This window comes from Hyperolius riggenbachi, chromosome 12 (genome assembly GCF_040937935.1).
Source record: "Hyperolius riggenbachi isolate aHypRig1 chromosome 12, aHypRig1.pri, whole genome shotgun sequence".
NCBI classification, from domain to species: Eukaryota; Metazoa; Chordata; class Amphibia; order Anura; family Hyperoliidae; genus Hyperolius; species Hyperolius riggenbachi.
The window spans coordinates 7,427,122-7,444,263 of NC_090657.1; the positions used below are offsets into that span (position 1 = coordinate 7,427,122).

A 17,142-nucleotide genomic window follows, 5' to 3' on the forward strand; every position below is an offset into this window, starting at 1 on the left:
AGTTCACTAAAAAGGGTTCAGCGCAAATAGCATCCCACATGGAGTTGTATGAATCCACTATGGACTCTTTAAATCTGTCTGAAGCAGACAAAATCAGATTTCTCCCATGGGTTTTTGATGACAGATACCGCCACCATTTCACCTCATTTAAGGAGCGAGGTATCATTAGATGGCAAGCAGTTTCACACGAAGTGAAGCTGGAGTTTGGGCCGTATCGCACTATCTCAGAAGCAAAACGAGATGTGTATCGACTTACTTGTCGACCCGATCAGAGCCCCCGAGAATTCCTTTCTGTGCTAAAAAACTCTTACAGTTTGGCATATCGGAATCCTAACTGGGAGTCTCTTGATTTTAAACAGGCATATTACGATGCATTGCCTACCCAAATAAAGTTAAGCATGGCCAATGAGTTAGACTTCGGAAACTCCCTAGAGAAAATGGTTACCTCAGCGACACTGCTGTTCAATATCAGTGGGAGTTCCAACGTAAGTGGGAGGAACAACAGAAAGTACCCAGAGCACAGAGTAGAAGAAACCAAAGTGAAAGCGGACCTAAACCTTGAATCCCAACAGAAGAAAATACCTCCTGCAAAAGTACCTATCCAGCAGGGCCAAAGACAGCAACAAAACCCTAATCAAAACAGACCACAAAATCCTAAAGGGTCAGATAGGGATAGCTCAGGTTCTGAGAACCAGGTCTACCGTCCTCGGTTCAATCGCAGGTATCAAGGATACCAGGGTTACCAAGGAAACCAGGGTAGTCAAAGGTATAGAGGTTACCAGGGATATAGAGAACCCCAGGGGTACAGACGTCCCCAAAGATATAGACAGTGGGATAACCGACCCAGACAGCAGTGGGAAAGGAGACAGCACCCACCTAATTCACCTAGGGGTAGATCACCACCTAACTCACCTAGGAGTGGATCACCCGCAGGGAACAGATATGGGCCTCGATTCATCATTCTCTTTGAGATAACTTTTTCCAGTTTGTTAAATTACCGAATTCGAAGTTTAGCGATTTCTAGTTGTATTCATCAAGGTTTTTCCTCATTCGGTGTGAATTCGATAACAATTCGGTAACCATTCGGTAACGTGTCGATATTTCCATTTTACAGCGGTACTTTAACACAAGGCCATAAGATTCCCATGGAATTGTGGGTAAAAGGCAGTCCTTTGAGCACTACGTAGCAACATTCTGAATAGGGCTTTACACCTGGACCAGGATTCTGGAAGTGGTTGGGACAATCCCACAATTTGATAGGAGCCTTTTCTAAAAAAATATAGTGCAGCTAGCAAAATTAGTTAACCCTGACACTGCTTGTGCTCTCTTACAAGATGATTCAAGAGAAATGCAGATGTCGTGTTATAGCAAATAAATCTATTCTCTTACAAATTTATATGGTTGCAGACCTTATTCTTGCCCTTCTGCGCCTTTGAATCACTCTCAGCTGATACATAACCACTTCAAATGGCTCCATCTTCTCTGTCAGCAATGATCTGACAGGAATAACGACAGAGCAGTGAAGGAGATAACTAATCCTAAATGTAACGCTAAACCACGCCCACTTTCTTTTTCATGAATTGCACTTTATTCCGTTTTAGCGAATCGTTACCGAATCGTTACCGAATGTTCGCTAACAGCTGTAGATAACTTTGATGAATCCTGAAATGAAGTTAACAAATTCGGTATTTTACCAAACTGTTGTTAACAAATTTGCTAAGTGTTGATGAATCGAGGCCAAGATCCCAGGAACCAGAACCCTCGCCGACCTAATAGGTTTGATCAGCTTGTTGATCAAGTGAACAAATTGAGTGACATGATGGGTAAGTTGGCTCAGGGATCTGCAGGAAGACAGCATGAGGATTTTTTAGCTGGGGAGGCAGGGCCCAGCTCTGCCAATTAAAGGAAACCGAGACAAATCACTATACGGAAATGGATATGGCAATACTAAATACGAGTAATGAAAATGATGTGCAATGTACCGACCTACCCCAGGTCAAGGAAGGGAAGTCTAATGTTCTTGATATTCCACCACAAATGGGTGATATTATGTCATTTGAGCCAGAGCGTGAAGTACCCTCTGTTCAGATTGTCCCATTGGTAGAATCCATGGGAACCCAAATGCCTTGCAGGCGGAATCAGGAGGAACAAGTTCCTAATACCCTGACGCTGCAGAGAGATCATTCTCTGAAGCAACAAATGGAAAAACATTCCAATTTTCTTTGCAATCTTGAACAGGTAGATGGCCGGTATTTTATCGATACCCATCTACAAGATGGATGTATCGGACCGATCCCAGGTTTACTGGATACCGGTTCCCAGGTTACTATTCTGTCTTTTAACTATTACCAGCAGATCTTGGATTCATCACAAAGGAAGCCAAGATTAAAAGCCTTTGACGGTGCGCTGATAAGCGTTGGTGGTAATAGTTTACAAGTAAAAGGCACATCCTGGCTGACATATAAGATCGGTAAAAAGATCATTAAACATCCAACTTTGATTGTTGATCTTCCATATGATAGATTGATCATTGGAATCGATTTACTCAAACGACTAAATTCCATAATTGACTTCATTAATGAAGCAATATGGGCTCAAGTCAATACTCCAATTGCTTTTGAGCGCTCCAGCAATGCACAATTGCAACGCAGCTGCCATATGATTGAGGAAAGGCCTAACTCTGTTGAAATCCATTTCCGGAACAGTCAGATACCAGAAGTCACTATCCTGAAAAACGGTAAACCCGAGGAAAATGCTAACACTGCTTTTCACATCATAAATATCCGAAAGGATAAGATTGAAAAGATAGTCCTTGAAGAGGATGTGTTAACTATTTCCTTTAAAGGGGGAAACCAGGAAGTGGCAGGCATAACCAAGCATACACAGGCATTGGTTGAAATCGAGAAAATCAATGATACTGTGCTGGTTCCCGTGCAGGTAAATAATATTGCTCGGGTAAAATATGCCAAGTTGGATCTCAAATCTGAGGCCAGCTACATAAGCCTAGGACTGTTGAAGCAGGTTACCGACCCTCAGGTAATCAAATTTATCTCTACACAGGAATGGATCCACGATCTGGATAACGATAACCAGAGTCATAATGTAATTGCAAAATGCATCTTATCTGTGTCTCTAGGAAACAAATCTGCAAAACACGTCTTCAGTGTGTTAAAGGAACCACAGTACCAAATGTACTTAGGAAACGACATTATTCACCGATTTGCCATACAGGTTGATCTGGTCAATAATGTTCTGTGGTCCAAATTATCCGGAAACCCAGAGGAATTCCAGGATAGAGAACAAGCCCTGAGATGGGGACAGCGAATACCATATGCAGTGGAAATCACTGTCGCTGAAAAAGTAAAAATCCCTGAAGGTTGTAAATCATTTCTCTTACCCATTCGAGTAAGGAAGGGGCAAAAGATGAGAAATGCAGATGCATTGATTTGTTTATCCAATCGGATGCAACAATTGGGGTTGAAGGTAAAACCAATTCCCCTAATAAATATTCATCAGGAACCATTATATATGGTCATGCAAAACATGAGCCCTCATAGTATCACGTTACAGGAGGATACAATGATTGGCTTAGCCATTGACTCAGAATATTACACTTTTGGATTCCAAAATGAAGTCATTGGAATAATACCTGATGAATATTTGACAGAAGAACAAATAGTGGACCAACAATATTTCTCAACACCTGAAGGATTGTTCAGCATACACTCTATTTATCCTTTCAGTCCTGAGGAAGGTACATGTCATGTCGAGGAAACATCATTGATTTTTAACCATGAGATCAATGAAAGTGAGTATCAAACACTCCAGCAGGGTAAGGATCAAGCATGTTACACCCCAAATGACTTAACTAATAGGCTTGAAGAAGCTTATGAGGTAGGTCAACCTGAGATTTTCCCAGAATTTCAGGAACGGGTGGAAGAACAGCTCTCTATATCTGATGGATGTTCTAATGAATCAGAACGACAGCAGCTAAGGCAACTATTCTGGGATTTCCAGGAGATGTTTGCCAAGGACTCTTATGACTGTGGGGAAACTAACCTGCATGTTACGAGAATCCTGACTGATCCAGACGCACCCCCTGTGTTTATCAAACAATATCGACGTCCGCTAGCAGCCTACGAGTCACTATCGGAAATAGTTAAGAACCTGGAAAAGAAAGGTATTATCCGACCAGTACACAGTTCCTTCAATCATCCAGTACTCGGAGTTCTTAAACCAAATGGTCAGTTCCGTCTATGCTCAGACTTGAGACAACTAAACAAACGTGTCTACATGTCTGGTTGGCCCGTACCATACATTGACCAATGCTTGGCGCAAATCCAAGGGTCTAAAATATTCACAGCCCTTGACTGCGCACAAGGATATTGGACAATTAAAGTGGATGAAAGGGATCAATACAAACTGGCGTTCACATTCGGTAATAGACAATTTGCGTGGACCCGGACGCCTTTCGGATACATCAACGCAGGCCACGAATTTGCTGTGTTTATGCACAAAGCAATGCCTGATGCAGCAGAACGAGGTACCCTAACTTATGTCGATGATATCCTTATCAAAAGTACAATCTTTGAGGAACATATTTCAGAGTTGAGATATGTATTAAATCAACTAAGAGAAGCAGGTGTTAAACTTTCCTTACAGAAAGCTCAATGGTGCCGATCTAAGGTAAATTTCCTAGGACATGAAATTACTGCAGAAGGAATTACTCCACAGAAAAAGAAAGTGGAAGCAATCAAAAATACAAGGTCCCCCACAAATCTCAAGGAACTGAGATCATTCCTGGGGATGATGAATTATTCTCGCAAGTTCATAGATAACTATGCTGAGATTACAAAGCCGCTATTGCAGTTACTAAAGAAAGGAGTACAATGGGAATGGAATGAGTGCCATGAACAAGCTGTATCTGAGCTTAAAACAAAACTCATACAGGCCCCATGCCTTGCTTATCCTGAAGGTGGTAAACCCTTCTATGTTGAAACAGGTTTTACCGACAAGAGTGTAAGTGCAGTTCTTTTCCAAAAGCAAGAAAGACTGAATAAAATAATTGCTTATGCCAGTAAATCACTATCACCAGTTGAAATCAAATTTAATAATTGCGAGAAGGCATTATTAGCAACTGTGTGGGCTTTGCAATATTTCAGAAGTTTTATTCAAGGTGAAAAGATCATTGTAGAAACTGCACACCAATCACTACAATATTTGCAAAGTAACCAAATAAAAGAAGGTAACCTGTCAAACAGTAGGATAACGGCATGGACAATGTCCCTAATGGGATGGCCACTGGAAATCAAATATAAACAGGATACTAAAAATCCAGTTGCTCAAGGATTAGCTGAACTCCATGATTGCTCTCATGTGGAACATAAAGATGAGCCACCAGAAAACGATTTTCTGGAAGAGCAATCTCTATCTCCATATAAATCCTATGAAGAGGAGTACTGCAAATCACTACCATGTGCATATGTTGATGGCTGTTCTTTTCACACAGAAGGAGATGAAAAGATGCTGGTTGCAGGTATCGGTATCGTATGGAATAACATATTTCCAGAGATATCTGCGGGATACAAAATTGGTCCCAAAAGTAGCCAGGTCGCAGAACTCGCTGCCGTGTATAAAGCTATACAAATGGCTATCGAACATGACCTTAAGGAATTTGTTTTGATAACAGATTCTGAGTATGTTCGGAACAGTTTTGTGGAATATTTTCCCAGTTGGAAAAGGACTAGCATGACAAGGAGTAACAAAAAGCCAGTCAAACATGGTAAATTGTTTTGTAAAATTGATGAACTGGTTAATACCCACGACCTTACCATTTATTGGAAAAAGGTAAGGGGTCATTCGAAACACCCTGGCGCTGATAAAGATGGGAACGATCTAGCAGATTCCCTCGCTAAGAAAGCAGCCATTGATGGTGAAATCTTCGATATCAATGACCTCATGGGAACTATCGAAGTAAATGTCACCACTAGGGGGCAGGCCCAAAAGGAGTCTCAACCCAGTGTAGCAATGTGGAGTCAAGATTCTCCTAGTGAGGATCTCATTGCAAGCCAAAAGGGGGATCCCATAATTGGTTTGTTTTATAAACATATTGAAAGTCCACAGGATTATCCCATCACCGTGGAAGACTGCAGTGACAACGAAGAATTACGCATTCTGATGAAAGGTGTGTCACAATTTTCATTACAGGATGGATCGCTGATACGAACCTCGAAAAATGGTATTACGCAATGGGTAGTACCCGCAGCATATCGGGGTTTGATGTTGCAACATGCTCATGATGCCCCGACAGCTGGTCATCGAGGAGAGAAAATAACGTATGAGTTATTAAGAGACTACGCTTACTGGCCACACATGTTACAGGATGTCAGGACATATTGTCAAGGGTGCTTGATATGCCCTCAATTCCAGCCACAAGGTCCCACTCACAGGGCACCGCTGATGAAAAGAGGCATAGCTATGCCATGGTCAGACATCCAGATCGATTTTATTGGTCCAGTAACAACGTCCTCAAAAGGAAACCGGTATATGTTAACCGTAACATGCCTGTTCACTAAATGGGTAGAATGTCTACCAAGTAAAACATGCAGTTCCAGTGTGTGCGCATCACTGCTCATTAACCACATATTTTCCCGATTTGGTCTTCCACAGCGCATCGAATCCGATCGCGGAAGTCACTTCACCAGTGAAGTAATGACCAAAATGTGGGAAATCCTAGGGGTACAACGGAAGCTACACATAGCTTACCGACCAGCCTCTAGTGGTGGAGTGGAGCGTTACAATCAATCCATTGTAAATATCCTGAAAAAATTTGTTAGCGAATCAGGTAAAGACTGGGATGTCAAGCTGCCACTAGTTCTTATGGCTATTAGAGCTACTCCAAGCGCAGCAACCAAACTTTCTCCATTTGAGATGATCACAGGTAGAAAGATGGTGTTACCCCAGCATTTGCTTTACAAAACCACAGATCACAACTTGATGAATGCAACTACTGCACATCAATACGTGGAGAACTTACGAAAGCACCTCCAGCATGCCTTCGCATTTGCTCAAAGAAACATTGAAAAAGCCGCAGTCAGTACGAAAACGTACTATGACCTCAAAACTACCCAAAAGGAGTATCAGGTGGACGACAAAGTTTATCTGTATAATTTTGCCAGAGACCAGGTAAAGGAAAAGAAATTCCTCCCTTCATGGAAAGGTCCATATCCAATCACCGATAAGTTGTCTCCTGTAGTGTATAAGGTTAAGATCCCTAAGGGGGATGACTTTGTTGAAAAATGGGTGCATATTAATCAACTGCGTATATGTCACCCTAGCTCACAGTTGCGAAGAATTGAGCAATCTGGAAATGTGTGCTAACAAATTATTTTTCTCCTGACAGGTATACCTAATGATGCATTTAATCTTCACTAGACACAAAGATTCCAATCCGGCGCAAAGATGCCCCACCTGATGATTGCCATCCTTTACGCAGTCCTAATCTTGGGGAAGAGTGCCGAGCCACGAATGATGCCAGATCCAGCATCCGTGATGTTACCAGATACCGCGGAGTTCATCATGACCAGATAGATGTTCCTATCCTAGAGGGTCCAGATGAGCCTAAACCCGCGATGTGTCGTTGAATGACGAGCTGATGTATCCGAGGTCCATTTGATGGAGATGCAAGTCTGATACCTGTTCCACACCAGATACTCACAGGAGTGAGTTATTCAAATCTTGAAGCAGATCCGGAAAATCCTTTTGTTTGAACCAAAGGCCAAAGCAGTTCATCGCTGTTACAGTTGCTGTTTGCTACCTTTGCAGCAAGAGGAAACCTGTTTGTTTACAGCAAGAGTATCATTTGCCAAATTTATTTTTCTTGAAGCGTGAAACATGAACTTCAATGTGATGAAGACAATGTTTTAAAGTCCATTTTTCCCTTTCATACTTGGATTACCAATACAAAACAAAGGTTATTCACAACGCGTTCCCACGGGAATGAAGAAAACGTAAAACGTTTAATAATCCTTGTTGTTCTTTTGAAATGGTCACACCCTGGAACATTCCAAAAGAAAAGGGGGATGTGTCGAGATGTCCATATGGCGGAACATTGTTTTCCCCGATAAACTGAATTGTGTATGATCAAATAGGAATAAAACCTAATTAATTTCCTTCCCCTAAGGTACAGGAGACAAAGACTTTTTAATGTATGGTGATTGTAGGTTAATATATACATTGATCATTGAGAAAGGCAGAGCATATTTTCATATGGCGATATAATATTGCCAAGTAATACTGAATTGCACAGTATGTGTCCCTCTAGAAAGATTAGTTGGGAATAACAGGCAGTCAGCTGAGTGCTATTTGCAATAGGTAATCTCATTCACCTTACTTGAACAATGGAAGCAGACAAGTACCTTGTTTGACCAAACAATTGCCAAACAAGAAGAGTCTTAGGACAATGAAAGAGACAGACCAGACCTTAACTAGCTTTTGTCGGTAAATGAACCAGTTTTTGTAAACAATGGCTCAGACCTGGCTGTATTTAATGCATAGAAGCCTTGGATGGGGGTTGTTTTCCTTGCACAATGTATGTGTTTCCAAGGTTCAGACACAAAAACAGAGCTTGGGAAATATATTGACTGTGCTGTCAGCAATAGTTCATATTAAAAAGCATAAAGTTATATTACAATTCCCCATCTAGGTTAAGAAAACAGACAGCACATGTATGCATCATTGCATAACAATTAAGAATGAATATAAAAAAGGTTATGGCATTGTATATGTATTAATATAAAGATTATTTGAATGAATATATCCAGAATGATATAGAAATGCTATATGTTTACCAGTGTTGTATGTTAAACAATAATGTTAGAGATATAAAACCCTGCTAACAAGCACAATGTGTTATAATGAGAGATCCATGGTGGTTTTAAGCATGCCAATGATTTTTGGATCAAATCCAATCTATCTTAAATATGGTAGAAAAGGTCACTGTATAATAAATAATAACCAGTGATTCCAGCAAGGTCAGCTATCCATAGAGGAATTATAACATTGATTTATTCGCTGTTGGGTTATAATAAAACATGATTTTTGTTTTTAGTTTGCCAAATATCCCAGTAAGTCTGTGATTAGTTAGCCAACAGCACCTACAAAGGGTGAAAGCCAGTATTACACTTGGGTTAAAGATTAGTCACAGAAAGCTCCCATTGGTCACTCCCACTGCCCAGTGATAGGCTAGAAGATTTAATCTCCTGGGCAGGACCATAGGTAGTGAGGGGAATAAGATGAGAGGGGTCATGCAATGATGGATCAAAAAGAATCAGACCATCAAGAGATCTGAGCAGACCAGGACATAGAGGATTCATGCCATCTGAACACAGCCACGCCTAAGAGGAACACGCCCAGAGGCCATCTTGGTGACTATACTTGAACCCAGTTCTGATTTTCTTGTTAGTTAGACGGCTTATTACAGCGCAGAATATCTGAACATATGATGTATTGATTGAATTTCATTGGTTGATATTTTAAAAAGGGGTGAGCTTTTCCAAAGTTGCAAGTTGGAAACAACTCACCTAAGTTCTACCATATGTTCATTGATAACTGGCTGTTTAACTCAGTCTTGGATAAAAAAACTAGACCTTTCAAGCTACCTCCTCTAGATATTTTGATACTTTGCCGCAGCATGTGCAATCCACACCTAACCAAGTTTAGGACGACTCAATAGATATTTTATTCCAAAATTATATGTATTTTACCCGCCTGCTCTGTGTAGTAACACAGGCCAGCGGAGGTTAAAGTGTAGACAGAGGGAAAATTCCTGTCATTTATAGTTGATTGCATAGCGATTGTGGGGCAACGCCCAGTCGTCAGATCCACTGAGTCATCCTAAATTTGTCATATTGAATGGTATAGCTGACATCAGCCAGTTTATTTTGGATAGCGCATTTTTGATTTTGGACTGCGCAATTTTGACTTTTGATAGCCACCATTTTGTTTTTGATAGCCACCATTTTGTTTTTGATAGCCACCATTTTGTTTTTGATAGCAGCCATTTTGATTTTGATAACAGCCATTTTGTTGTCGTTCAATTCATCCATTTTGTCTCCAGAGACCCTGTGGTAAATTGAGTAACAGGGCCGACGGCCATATTTGAGGAGTCACATCTATGCACTGTATTTGAATTGACTGCTGAATGGTTTAAGCCTTTTGTATTTGGTGATTAAGTATAATAACATTTTGATGTTTTACTGAAATTATTATCCAGCTCATTGCTTATTATAAGAATGACCTTATGAGTTTGTTTTATATCAAAAGTGCAATATTATATTGTTTTGATATTGTAATATTTATTCGATATTAAATTGATATTTTTATAAATTGGTCCACATTTATTTGCATGTTTAAACCAGTACTGTAAAACCTCGGAAAACAAGCTCACACAGTTAGGCGTATGTTTGTATTTTAGCTCCTCCTATTTTCCCAGGAGCGTTACATTTACATTTTTGATTTTATATTTATTTTTAAACAAGTTATACAAACATTGACAAAACGCCCGACAGGTGCTAACCCAGTTAGCATGCCTAAAAGACTTTAGGCATGATAACCATTGCACCATGCTGGTGAAAAGCCAGTTTAGGTGTGATAAGTTTAGGTGTGATAAGTTTAGGCATGCTAAGTTTAGATAAGTTTAGATCCCTTGCAAAGTCCCGCACGCAAAGCAGCGCCATTAAACTTTATGCAAAGTGCACCAGTCTTTGCTAGAGTAAAACTTTTGATCAGCTGTGCACTGCGGTGCTAACGCAGTTGGCGCTTAAACTTAGCATGCCTAAACTTATCACACCTAAACTTATCATGCCTAAACTTATCACACCTAAACTTATCACACCTAAACTTATCATGCCTAAACTGAGTTTAGGCATGATAAAGGGCTTTTCACCAGGGTGCTAACTGTTAGAAGTGCTTTGTGAATCAGGCCCTATCTACACTTATCTAAACTTAGCATGCCTAAACTTATCACACCTGGGCCTCGATTCACAAAGCGGTGATAACCCAGTTATCACGCCTAAAAGACTTTAGGCGTGATGACCTTTTCACCACTGAGTTATCACCGATTTTTCCTGCTCTTCGCGCGAAGTTGCCGCGCGTAAGCGCGTTCGCGCGTACGCGCGTGAGTGCGCGCGCAAAGTCCCATAGGGCTTAATGGGAGCTTCGCGCGAAGCGTCGGGTGTTACGCGCGGCAACTTCGCGCGAGTTTCTTCTTATCATGCCTAAAGTGACTTTAGGGGCTCGATTCACAAAGCGGTGCTAACCGTTAGCACGCTGGTGAAAAGCCCTTTATCATGCCTAAACTCAGTTTAGGCATGATAAGTTTAGGTGTGATAAGTTTAGGTGTGATAAGTTTAGGCATGATAAGTTTAGGTGTGATAAGTTTAGGCGTGATAAGTTTAAGCACCAACTGGGTTAGCACTGCAGTGCACAGCTGATCAAAAGTTTTGCGCTAGCAAAGTCTGGTGCACTTCGCATAGAGTTTAATGGCGCTGCTTTGCGTGCAGGATTTTGCACGCGATCTAAACTTATCTAAACTTAGCATGCCTAAACTTATCATGCCTAAACTTATCATGCCTAAACTTATCACGCCTAAACTGGCTTTTCACCAGTGTGGTGCAAAGGTTATCACGCCTAAAGTCTTTTAGGCGTGATAACTGAGTTATCACCGCTTTGTGAATCAGGCCCTAGGCGTGATAAGGGCCTTTTCACCACGGTGCTAACACTTTGCACCGCTTGGTGAATCGAGCCCCTAGGGCTCGATTCACAAAGCGGTGCTAACCCAGTTAGCACGCCTAAAATACTTTAGGCATGATAACCATTGCACCACTCTGGTGAAAAGCCAGTTTAGGTGTGATAAGTTTAGGCGTGATAAGTTTAGGTGTGATAAGTTTAGGCATGCTAAGTTTAGATAAGTTTAGATCGCTTGCAAAGTCCCGCATGCAAAGCAGCGCCATTAAACTTTATACGAAGTGCACCAGACTTTGCTAGCGTAAAACTTTTGATCAGCTGTGCACTGCGGTGCTAACCCAGTTGGCGCTTAAACTTAGCATGCCTAAACTTATCACACCTAAACTTATCATGCCTAAACTTATCACACCTAAACTTATCACACCTAAACTTATCATGCCTAAACTGAGTTTAGGCATGATAAAGGGCTTTTCACCAGGGTGCTAACTGTTAGCACCGCTTTGTAAATCAGGCCCCTAAAGTCTCTAACTGGGTTAGCACCGCTTTGTGAATCGAGCCCTTTAGGCGTGATAACCATTGCACCACGCTGGTGAAAAGCCAGTTTAGGCGTGATAAGTTTAGGTGTGATAAGTTTAGGCATGCTAAGTTTAGATAAGTGTAGATAGCGTGCAAAGTCCCGCACGCAAAGCAGCGTCATTAAACTCTATGCGATGTGCACCAGACTTTGCTAGCGCAAAACTTTTGATCAGCTGTGCACTGCGGTGCTAACGCAGTTGGTGCTTAAACTTATCATGCCTAAACTTATCACACCTAAACTTATCATGCCTAAACTTATCACACCTGGGGCTCGATTTACCAAGCGGTGCAAAGTGTTAGCACCGTGGTGAAAAGGCCCTCTTCACGCCTAAAGTCACTTTAGGCATGATAAGAAGGGCTTCGCGCGAAGTTTCCGCGCGTAAAGTTTTGCGCGCGCTCCCGCGTGCGTGCGCGCGAAGCGCCCCGCACTTCGCGCGATGCGCCCATTAAACCCTATGGGACTTTGCGCGCGCGCCTGTGCGGGTGCGCGCGCAAAACTTTACGCGCGATAACTTCGCGCGAAGTGCAGGCAAAAACGGTGCTAACTCAGTGGTGAAGAGGTCATCACGCCTAAAGTCCTTTAGGCGTGATAACTGGGTTAGCACCGCTTGGTGAATCGAGCCCCTAAACTTATCACACATAAAGGGCTTTTCACCAGCGTGCTAACTGTTAGAACCACTTTGTGAATCAGGCCCTAACACTTGTTACATTAGAATCAATGCAAAAAACTGTACATAGCAAAGCGCACAGGGCAATGCACTGTGAAAAGCGTACAGCAACGTCCCTAGTGTGCATGAGGCCTTATAAAAAAAAGTGTGTGTCTGTGCGTGCGTCAGTGCGTGCGTCAGTGCGTGTGTGTGTGTGTATCAGTCAAACGTTTTAGAACAACCAAATACCTCCAGTTTTTTCTCTATTGAAATTCAATAAATATTTTGGAATGGTAGAAAGGTAAGTAGTAATCGACATTTCAGATTGGCAGAAAACAAGATATGGGTTAACAACTTACAGCTGTTCTGTAGCAGTGGTGGAGGTTGGTCTTGAAAGTTGTTGCTTCCAAATTCTAACTTCCCCTGATTACTTACATCTCTGTCTAGCTGCATAAACGTAGTTCTGGAAGACACTGTGGTACCAGATCCTTGTGAGCATTACTTGACCAGTATCATACTACAGATGGTAATATGTTGCTATAAAATGGTGAGTAAAAGACAATTAATAATGAGAGAGACAGGTCATCATCATAACACATAGGGCAACTTTACACTTGGGGCGGTCTGTTGCATTGCATTGCACAAAACCGCCACCACACTGTCGCAGATGTAGTGATCAGTGCCAGGACAAGGTCCTCCAGCACCCAAGGCTGAGACGCCAAAGTGCGCCCCCCCATCCCTCCCACCCCAGCAGTCACACTTTTTGCTATTAGACTAAGAGGCCCCTCCATCCCTCCCACCCCAGCAGTCACACTTTTTGCTATTAGACTAAGAGGTTCCCCAGGGCCCCCAACACCTTAATCTTTAGTTATCTGGCTTGCAGTCACTGCCATGTATCCCCTTTTCTTATTTCTGTCTGCTTCAAACACAATGGGCTCGATTCACAAAGCGGTGCTAACCCAGTTAGAGACTTTAGGCATGATAACCATTGCACCACGCTGGTGAAAAGCCAGTTTAGGCGTGATAAGTTTAGGTGTGAAAAGTTTAGGTGTGATAAGTTTAGGCATGCTAAGTTTAGATAAGTGTAGATAGCGTGCAAAGTCCCGCACGCAAAGCAGCGCCATTAAACTCTATGCGAAGTGCACCAGACTTTGCTAGCGCAAAACTTTTGATCAGCTGTGCACTACGGTGCTAACGCAGTTGGTGCTTAAACTTATCATGCCTAAACTTATCACACCTAAACTTATCATGCCTAAACTTATCACACCTAAACTTATCACACCTAAACTTATCATGCCTAAACTGAGTTTAGGCGTGATAAAGGGCTTTTCACCAGGGTGCTAACTGTTAGCACCGCTTTGTGAATCAGGCCCAATAAGAGAATGATAGCTAAGTGAGCTGTGCGCCCCTCCTACACTGCGCCCTGAGGCTGGAGCCTCTCTCGCCTCTGCCTCCGCCCGGCCCTGGTAGTGATATACCTATGAGGCTATCGCACTGTGGTGTCTTAATCACTTTACCTGTCAGTGGATTCAATGCTTTGGCCAGTGGCGTAGCTAAGGAGCTGTGGGCCCCAGTGCAAGTTTTACATTGGGGCCCCCAAGCACTCTATACGTAACAATTGATACGGCGCACCAAAACCTGCCAATGGCAACTACAGTGTCAGAGATACAAGAAGGGGGTGGGGAACAGTTTGTTAATGATTACCACTATTCAAAGTATCTATAGAAGTGATTATTACCTGCACAGGACCAATAGAGAGCTAATACTGCAGTTGAGGGAGGGCCCTTTCGGGGCCCCGATGCTGTCGCAACCTCTGTACCCCCTATTGCTACGCCCCAGGCTTTGGCTTATCTGTGTATATACAGTTTTGCTAAAAATAAATTCATTTCTCATCTTGCTAGCTTCTATTTAAAAACACACCTAGTGATTCCAAACATTATATGAGTTTTAAATGTATTTAAGATGCAGTATGTAGAATAACTTCACTGATTTCCTAATCTGCTATTTGTTTTGTTTGTTCCTCAAAAGACAAAGATATCCTCTGCTGTTAATTTTGCTTCTGAAAGATTGAAAAACTCGTACCTGTTATTGAACACCAGATGCACTAGTCGCTGCTGCAGCTTATATGCACTCTCATGGACTTTGGTCTTTAGCACAGTAGATAAACGCCTACAAGCCTACATTTATTAAGTTGTATTGAGCATGACACAACTGCTTCTGTTCAGGATACCTAACAGCTTGGTAGCTTAAAGTGGATCCGAGATAAGCTTTTACTCATTGCGTAATTGCGTTCCTTTCATATAGTTTATAGGGCATTCCTCAAGCCAAATCCTTTTTTGTTTTGTTTTAATACTCCAATTCCCTATAAACTAAACAAGCCTCGCCCACAGCTTTTCAGAGTGCCTTGGCATTTTCAGACAGTAGCAAGGGCTTATGGGAGCTCAGTCTGGACAGGAGGAGAGGGAAGTATTACTGAGGCTGAGGGCTGGAGATGCAGATCAGCGTGCCTGTGTGTAATGTTTTCAAACAGAACATGGCTGCTGTCATTGTAGCACAGGAAGAAGTAATCATATACTATTGAAGCTGTTTGCAGCTAGATTTGCTCAGTAAACTATCTAAATTTTAGATAAGATATATATTCAAGTTACTTGTTATAGTTAGTTTTTCATCTTGGATCTGCTTTAAAAAGGATATTTAATCAAGGATTAAACTTCATTCCTATCACCGGTAGTTGATAGTTGATACCCCTTTCCCAGAAAAGAAATCTTTGCCCTTTCTTAAATAGATTATCAGGGAGGTCTGTATGGCTGATATTGTGGTGAAATCCCTCCCACAGTGTGATGTCATGGCCATGGTCCTGACAGTCTGCTGTCTGTGAACCTTGTTGCATTGTGGGAAATAATGTCTTTTTTCCAACTGCCAAGCAAGCAATATCTCCCTCTGCGTATAGAACTCTCAGAAACAAACATTCCATACAGATCACCTGGCAGAACTAAAGCTGTCACCACCAGTGATACATTTCAGAATGTAAATCAGGGAGAGGAAAGAGGGGGGGGTAGAAGCTGCAGGGGGGGGGGAGATAGAAGCTGCAGGGGACCTTGTGGGGAGAAAGGTTTCCTTTCGCTGTCCTGAGAGACTGACAACTAAGGGCACGCGTCGGAGAGCAAAAGCTTTCTGCTCTCTGCACAATTGTTCTAATGACTGCATCTGCTCAGCCACTGATACAGAATCATGCAAAGTTTTGAAGACAAAGCTTTGAAGACAGTCCCTATTCAGTGTGCAGCAGGTTCTTGTGTACAGCTCCCAGCCCCCAACCTCTCTACCCCTCTTCAAGTGCTGTGTACTGCAGTGATGCTGGGGAAGGCTGCAGAGCCGGTTCTACTCCATCAGAGATGGACAGAGTGAGTGTAATAAGCTGAGGCTGGGAGCACACTCCTCTGTCGATTTCCTGTATGTGTTTTCTACATACCACGGGCTTGATTCACTAAACCGTGATAAGACAAATATCACACCTTATCAAGGATATCACACGTTATCAAAGTTAACATGCCTTATCAGAGTAGCATAGCGAGCGCTACGAACTTTTGCCTGCTAATTGGCAATGGCACTCGTCCTGCCCTGAGGTCCTGCGGGTTCATAGCGCTCGCTATACTACTCTGATAAGGTAAGTTAACTTTGATAACGTGTGATAACTTTGGATAACGTGATATCTTTGACAAGGTGTGATATTTGAGTTATCACGGTTTAGTGAATCTAGCCCCATGTGGGTCTGTATGTGTAAAAACATGCACATTTTATCACAGAAGCTCATGTAACTGATAGAGAAAATGTGTGCAGTACTTCACTGTTATCTGTTTTTATCTCCACTAGCCAATTTAATTACATTGGTTCTCAGGAAATGGGGAGGGGGGCATCCAAAGTTTGCGGGGGGGGGGGGTAGTGATTTCTAGTTGCACCGCTGATAGAGATGGGCACTGAGTAATAATTCAAACTTGCATGCAGAACCGAATCCATATTGTATGCAGCTTGTAATAGCTGTAATAGGGCCAGTGAAACGCATTCCTTGCCAATTTTGATTGAGCAAATTCCACACTGCATACAATTTACATTAAATTTGTGCATAATGCTGGGTAATAATAATAATATAATAATAATCCGAACATTTGTATAGCGC

The 17,142-nt window shown here is 42.1% G+C and overlaps 1 protein-coding gene across 2 annotated transcripts in view; it reads right to left on the reverse strand.

The window, feature by feature from the left end:
* Nucleotides 1–15,102, reverse strand: part of UNC13D (unc-13 homolog D) — a 218,722-nt gene extending 203,620 nt beyond the window's left edge. For both annotated transcript variants that reach the window (XM_068261959.1, XM_068261960.1), the window contains exons 1-2: nucleotides 15,051–15,102; nucleotides 13,328–13,505 (exon numbers count right to left, since the gene is read on the reverse strand). The gene's annotated coding sequence lies outside the window, so the exon portion shown is untranslated. The remainder of the gene's footprint in view (nucleotides 1–13,327; nucleotides 13,506–15,050) is intronic.
* Between the last annotated feature and the right edge of the window lie 2,040 nt (nucleotides 15,103–17,142).